Below are 7421 nucleotides of genomic sequence, written 5' to 3' on the forward strand. Positions count from 1 at the left end.
CTATAGCTCCCCTTTCATCTTTCTGACCTCCAGGCATAGAATCCCCTTCCAGATTACAAATGGCTGTGGTGGGTCTTCCAAGTACCAGATCTTAAACCAGTGTCCTCTATGCACACCCATGTCCTCAGCAGGGTGAATAGTTACAGAAGTAGATTCCTAGATGAAGATTGGCAATCATCAGTTCTCTAAAGCAAGAGAAAGATACTAGCCCAAAGTCAAAATGTAGTAGAGGTGGTCAAAATAGTGCAGTGGGAAAGGGCCTTGAATTCCATCGTTTTCTGTGCCTGGGGTCTCCAGGTTCTTCTCCAGGGTCAAGCAAGCAGCAGCAAACCTGCCAAGGTCAGATTTCTACTCTTTTCCAAGAATATTGGGTCTGCCTAAATCTGTCCTCTGCCCTACAAGTCTGTGAGTTTTATGTATTGAAGGGCTCAAGAACTAACTAGTTGGAAACCCGAGTAACCAATTTTAGAAGGCTTCAACATCTCTCCAGTGCTTCCACAGCTCTTCTGGATCAACTTGCTTTTGGGAAAGAATTAAAACTTGAGAGCTGAGAGGCTGGGGGATGACAGCACAGGAAGTGTTCGTTACATCTCTACCTAGACTGCTCATCGCAATGTAGCCTAAATATATCAGTGACTGTCTCCCACAGTGAACCATAGAGCCCCCAACAAGAGAGTCCGAGTCTCTGCCTTACTCTCAGCTTCATTCCCAACACTTATAATCAGGTCATGAGCGAATCAGGTTCCCAACAATCGGCAACTTTTGAATGTTCTAAAACTTTTGCTCATGTTCCAAGCTGTTTTCTCAGGGGAAGGTGTGAGAAAGGGGATCAAGGAAAGCGAGATTTAAAGTCAGCCAGTGGAAATCTTCTGGATGGTCACCTCAACACTTAAACATAAAAGCACGGCACACTTGTGGAAATATTAAACACCTCCCCCTTTTTTCACCAGTCCAGTTCTACTTTAATGGCATGAGCACTGGAAGTTTAAATTTGAAGAAAGAGATGTGTTGTGAAAAAACGAAACTTTGACCATTGTCTAACCTGCTCTAGTCTTACCCTGGAGTACTTCACTCCATCATCCCTGCCACATGGTTGAACCAAGAAAGCCTGCATTTCTAATGCTCAGAACATTCACTACACTCAACCAGAGGTGCCTTCTTATGCCTGTCCTATGTTACTATTAGCTAGTCCCCCAGTCATCCGTTATGGAACTCCACCCCACAAATACACCTACTCCTGCCCCTCTTTAGGTGATTCCTAAAAATCCACACCCATCCCTTCTCTTTTTTAGTATATCCCCCTCCTTTTCTGAACTATCTCTCAATACTCACATTAAAACTAAGCATGCATGGGGGGGAGGGAGTGTGTTGGGTAGAGAGGCAGGGGGAAGGAGGAGGGGGGGTTGGGAGTCTTAGGGGAGGGGGATATTGGGAAAGTTTTTACCATTGGCAATGTAAATGAAGATGATAGATGATATGATAGTCTACCTAAGTGACCCAAAAAACTCCACCAGAGAACTCCTACAGCTGATAAACAACTTCAACAAAGTGGCAGGTTATAAAATCAACTCAAGCAAATCAGTAGCCTTCCTATATTCAAAGGATAAGCAGGCTGAGAAAGAAATTAGGGAAATGACACCTTTCACAATAGCCACAAATAGTATAAAGTACCTTGGTGTGACTCTGACCAAACAAGTGAAAGATCTGTATGACAAGAACTTCAAGACTCTGAAGAAAGAAATGGAAGAAGACCTCAGAAAATGGAAAAACCTCCCATGCTCATGGATTGGCAGGATTAATATAGTTAAAATGGCCATTTTGCCAAAAGCAATATACAGATTCAACTCAATACCCATGAAAATCCCAACTCAGTTCTTCATAGAATTAGAAAGAGCAATTCTCAAATTCATCTGGAATAACAAAAAACCCAGGATAGCTAAAACTATTCTCAACAACAAAAGAAATTCTGGGGGAATCAGTATCCCTGACCTCAAGCAATACTACAGAGCAATAGTGTTAAAAACTGCATGGTATTGGTACAGTGACAGGCAGGCAGATCAATGGAACAGGATTGAAGATCCAGAAATGAACCCACACACCTATGGCCACTTGATCCTCGACAAAGGAGCTGAAAACATCCAGTGGAAAAAAAGATAGTCTTTTCAACAAATGGTGCTGGTTCAACTGGAGGTCAGCATGCAGAAGAATAAGAATTGATCCATCCTTGTCTCCTTGTACTAAGCTCAACTCCAAATGGATCAAGGACCTCCACATAAAGCCAGACACTCTGAAGCTAATAGAAAAGAAACTGGGGAAGACCCTTGAGAACATTGGTACAGAGAGAAAGTTCCTGAACAGAACACCAATAGTGTATGCTCTAAGATCAAGAATAGACAAATGAGACCTCATAAAATTACAAAGTTTCTGTAAGGCAAAGGACACCATCAAGAGGACAAATCGGCAACCAACAAATTGGGAAAAGATCTTCACCAACCCTACATCAGATAGAGAGCTAGTATCCAATATATACAAAGAACTCAAGAAGATATTCAATTTTTAAAAAAAAATCTAAGCATGCATTATCTCTTCCTTAGTAAACTCAAACTTTCAAAAAATAACCCTGGCTTTCTTCAGTGTCTTCATTGTACCAGCAAGGTTCTTCCCGCTCCTTACATCTCTAATGTGCCCCTTAGAATACATCTGTTTTCAGCCAGTATCTGCCTCCACAAAGGTGTGCCCACCCATCTACTTCACAAACATATCCAGGCCCCCTCCATCAGGCCTACAGAATCCCATGATACTTCTGCCATTACATTTAAACAGTACTGAATTGTAATCTATGATGGCTGCTTTTGCTTGTTGATTTGACTGGACTTGTAAATGTCTAGGACTTGTGAGGCACAACTATGAACATGTTTGTTAGAGTGTTTCCAGAGACGGTTGGCATGTGTGAAAATTACTTGCAGAAACTTTCCAACCTAAATGTAGGTTGGAAATCCTGTGGATTTGGAGCCCAGATGGAAACAGAATTGGAGGAGGACGACGCCCATGCACTGTACAGTTCAGTCCTTCTAAGCAACATATTTGCCACCCACAGCTATCAGACCTTAGCTTCTTTAGCCTTTTGACAGGGATTCAGCAGCAGCAACCCTCCAAGGACCAGCCAGGCCTTCCACATCAAACTGGGACTCCTGGAGCTTCTACCACTTGGGCTGAGAAGCTATCACTTTCTCAGCCTCTCTAATAGGAAGATAGTATTTTTGGACTACCAAGTGTCCTATCATGTAAGTCAATATGACAAATCCTCTTTTGTGGTATATATCATTCTATTACTCTAGAGAAGCCCAATGCAAAATCCCAAATCAACAAGCCTGACTGAGTTCCTAAAGGCAGGAACTATAGTGATCTTTTCCATACCTCTCAATTCCCCACACACAGAAAAACATCTTGGTTACGCCTAAAGAAGTAAGGTAGGACAAGCCTAGAGACATGTGAAGCTGGAGGCAGAGGTCCACACACCAAGGAAGCAGAGCCACTACTGCAAGTGGCTAGTGGGGGCAGCTTTGAGGCTACACCAACTACCTAGAGACTTGGCATCTGAAGGACAAAGAGGATGAACACTCCTAAGTGTCAAGAGTGATTCTCCTTGCCTCGTATCTCTGTGAATTCTGAGTGTAGGTGATGATTCAAGAATCCAGGCAAAATCTCAAAGCAATCCAGTTTAGCACACAGAAAGTCCCACAGTTTAAACAGAGACAATCATGTTGATTTAGCCACTCCTCCTTCCCGTTAGGGAAAAAGTGCTCTGTTTAGTAAAGATCTCAGATGTGTGAACACAAGCATTACTGTTCTCAACACAAAGTCACAGCTCTAGTCTTAAAAGAAAAGGGATAGTTTATTCTGGAGTCATTTTGATAAATGAGTTTTCTTATCGGTTCACCTTTTGTGGCCACTTGTTCTTTCAGAATACATTAGCTGGACACTTACCAAATGATGGACACCACACAATACTCCAAGAAGCCCCTGCAGTGAGTTAGGCTTGGCCAGGAGTTTCAAAGCCTACAGTGAAAAACCAAGCAGGCCCTTGGGTCATTCTAGCATGGAAAGGGGAAAGTAAGGAGTGTGATACTAGGTGGGACTTTGAGGCTGTAATTGCACTGTTTTGTAGGGCTGTCTCTCTACCACTCTCCTTAAAATACTGAAATGCAATCTATGATCATCGGCCTTAGCTGGTGGTGTGCACTTGAATGTGCACTTGAGGCCTGTTTAGTTCCATTTTCACTTTTCCTTTTTTCCCAACCTTCTTTCTTCAAAAACAAACAAACAAACAAAAACAACAACAAAATCAATATCTTGCTATGAAATCCAATCAAGCCTCAAACTCGCTGAGGTCCTCTCGCCTTTGCTTTTTGAGCACTGGGATTTATCCCTGGAAGCCACCAAGACTATATAGGAGGAGGGGGAACCAAAATGCATTGAAGATAAGAGCTGTAGACATTTCAGGACAGACAAGAAAATGCCAGATAGGGGGCCCAGGGATTCACTCTTCACTTGGGAGAGCAAAGGGAAGAGTAGAAAAGGATGCAGGAAATTCTATCATTATATTTGTGCTTTGTACAAATCAACCTGAGTTTTATGGAATAGGTCAAGGTTTAAAAGAGGCCACAGGTACATAGCCAGTTAGGAAGTGGTAACAACAGTATCTTAGTCCAGATGAGAGCTTCATAGACCTGTTGTGGTGTCAAAAGTGCCTATTAGTTCAGAATATAAAATGTCCCTCAATTGGACAAGGCAACCTGAAGCTCCTATTGTAATGAGCCTGACAGGAATGAAGATATTGTAAAAAGAGACTTGTGTCTCACAGTCAAACTACTAAATCAATGCACCCTACAAAAATGGGAATTTTCCCATACTGGGAGAAGGAAAAGGTCCCAGTCTCAGGGGTACTTTGAAAGAGACTTCCCACACTTTGTCAGACTTCCTTACAGGATGAGACTGAGATGTACTCAGACTGTGCTGCTGAGATGTACACATCGGTGGCCCTTCACATTTCAGTCTTACTTCAGGGCCCCAGAAGATAGACTTGGGTATTCACTAGAGCTCCTTATCCCTCTTTTCACTGTGACCACATCAAACAAATCTCTTATTTCTACTTTCCAACATCAAGTTTACCCTTTTGATTGCTTTATAGAGAGATCATGGGTTGATGAACCCAGCTTAGGCTCAGATTATAACCACTAAGTTTGATACACTGGCATAAATAAATTTCTGTAATTTTGTGCTGTTTGCCCAGCCCTGTTGCTCAAGTTTGTTGGGCTCATGTTTTGCTCAAGACCAGGTGAGGTTCCCAGATGTATTAGAAACATGTCTTCAAGAGATCAAGAAATGGGCCCTGTTTTGAGCAGTCCAGTGAGGCAATCTTACACAACCCCAGGACCCAACCTCAGAGTCCTCCTCACCCCACCTCCCGGAGTTCCCTAAAATGTATATTTTAGAAAGTACTGCGTTATGAATTTTGACATTCCAGTTACCAAGACAGTAGCAGGAATGATGCAACTGTTGCTCAAGTTTCTTGGGCTCATGTTTTGCTCAAGACCAGGTAAGCTTCCCAGATGTATTAGAAACATGTCTTCAAGAGACCAAGAAATGGGCCCCAGGAGAGGAAACCACAGGCCTCCTCTCACAAGTTTTCTTGCTTTCTATTGTGAGTTCTCCAGTGTTTGCCTTCATAACTAGAAATAGCAGGTGCAGACCTTAGAGTGGAGCTCAGAAAACAGAAGATCACAGCAGGCACAATAGGAGTTCAGGATCCCCATGGCCCATAGCCTAGGGCAGCCCACCTTAGTGATAGTCTCTTCCTCTTCTCTCCTCTTTTCTCCTCTCCTCTCCTCTCCTCTCCTCTCCTCTTCTCTCTCTCTCTCTCCCCCTTCTTCTTCCTCCTCCCTCCTCTTTCTCCTTTTGCTTCTCCTTCTCCTTCTCCTCCTCCTCCTTGAATTTCTCCTTTCTTTCTCCCTCTATCTTCTCTTGTTTTTCTTGGAGCTTACCACTCACTTACCTCTTTCTGAACTCCAACACTCCCTAGTGAAATGTATCCCTGCACCATGAGGGTGCTGTTGTAGGGGAGTTGCAAAGTAATTATGAACATATCTAACCATGAAGAACTACTAGCACAGTATTTACCACCCAAGTCTCCTCTTAATATAAGAAAGGGGCAAATTGCCAGAGGGAAATATAATTGTTTGTCACTTAAAAGTTTTGGATGATTTGCTATTATGCAAACAGTGTTTTATTTAGAAGAAATTCAAAGTAATAGAACTGATGTTTTAAAAGATTTACCAATAGGTCTTTCTAAGGAGCCATTATCACACGATGTAGAATTTACCTAAAGGAGTACTGCTTCCAAAATACCCCAAACATAAATAGAATGCCTTCCAGGCCTAGGAGAGCTAAACAAAATTTACAGGATGCTAGGATGGAAACCTTTGTTCACCAGGGGTCGACAGATATTAGGTCCATACCCAAATAACACACCACTGACAGGCAGCTCAGGGTGCATCGAAGGGTCACAACAACCATCAGGTCCTGGTGTGCCACTTAGTTCCCTGTGCTCTCATCAAAAACACACACACACACACACACACAATTCCGACGAGTAGGAAAGATGATCCTGGCTGACAAACATTGGAAAAGAATAATGCTGGTGTGCTTAAGAAATAATTCTGGCAACAGCTTTTCTGTGTAAATTTCTCATCTATCCAAGTGGCCAGACTTGCAGTTTCCTGTACCTGTTTAAATTGTAACCTGGGACTGGGACCTAATGGAGACTTAAGGATGATAGTGCACGCCAAGGGCATAAAACCATAAGGTGTGTATAAGTTAGTAAAATCTTCTATTCAAGGGTGGCTCTTCCTTGGGCATTAGCTACAATTGGCTGTGACTTAGCTGCTTATTTGTTTTTAAAGTAAATAGCTTTTCCTTTATTAAGAGCTAAGTGTAAGAATGATTTCACACCAGAAAGGCAGATGACAAGCCTTTCTTGTCATAGAGCTAGATGGTATAGGTCAGTACCTCGCTATGGCCTCATTTTGCAGTTGAGAAACTTTCCAAACATGAAATGTATACAGCTATTGCTGGTAAAAACACTATTAGTTTTTAATAGACATTTTTCTCTTTTTCTAATTTTTTTTATTATTTTACATGTCTGAGTTTTTTTTTCTGCATGTATGTCTGTGCATCACATATGTACCTGGTGCTGTTGAACACCCAAAGAGGGTATCTGGAACTGGAGCTACAGATGGTTGTGAGCTGCCATGTGGATGTTAGGAGCCAAACCTGTGTCCTCTAGAAGAACAGTCATAGCTCTTAACCACTGAGTTATCTCTCCAGCCTCTTTTTTTTTTATATCCAAAATGTGTTTATTG

Source organism: Apodemus sylvaticus, chromosome 4, assembly GCF_947179515.1.
Source record: "Apodemus sylvaticus chromosome 4, mApoSyl1.1, whole genome shotgun sequence".
In the NCBI taxonomy this organism is placed as follows: Eukaryota; Metazoa; Chordata; class Mammalia; order Rodentia; family Muridae; genus Apodemus; species Apodemus sylvaticus.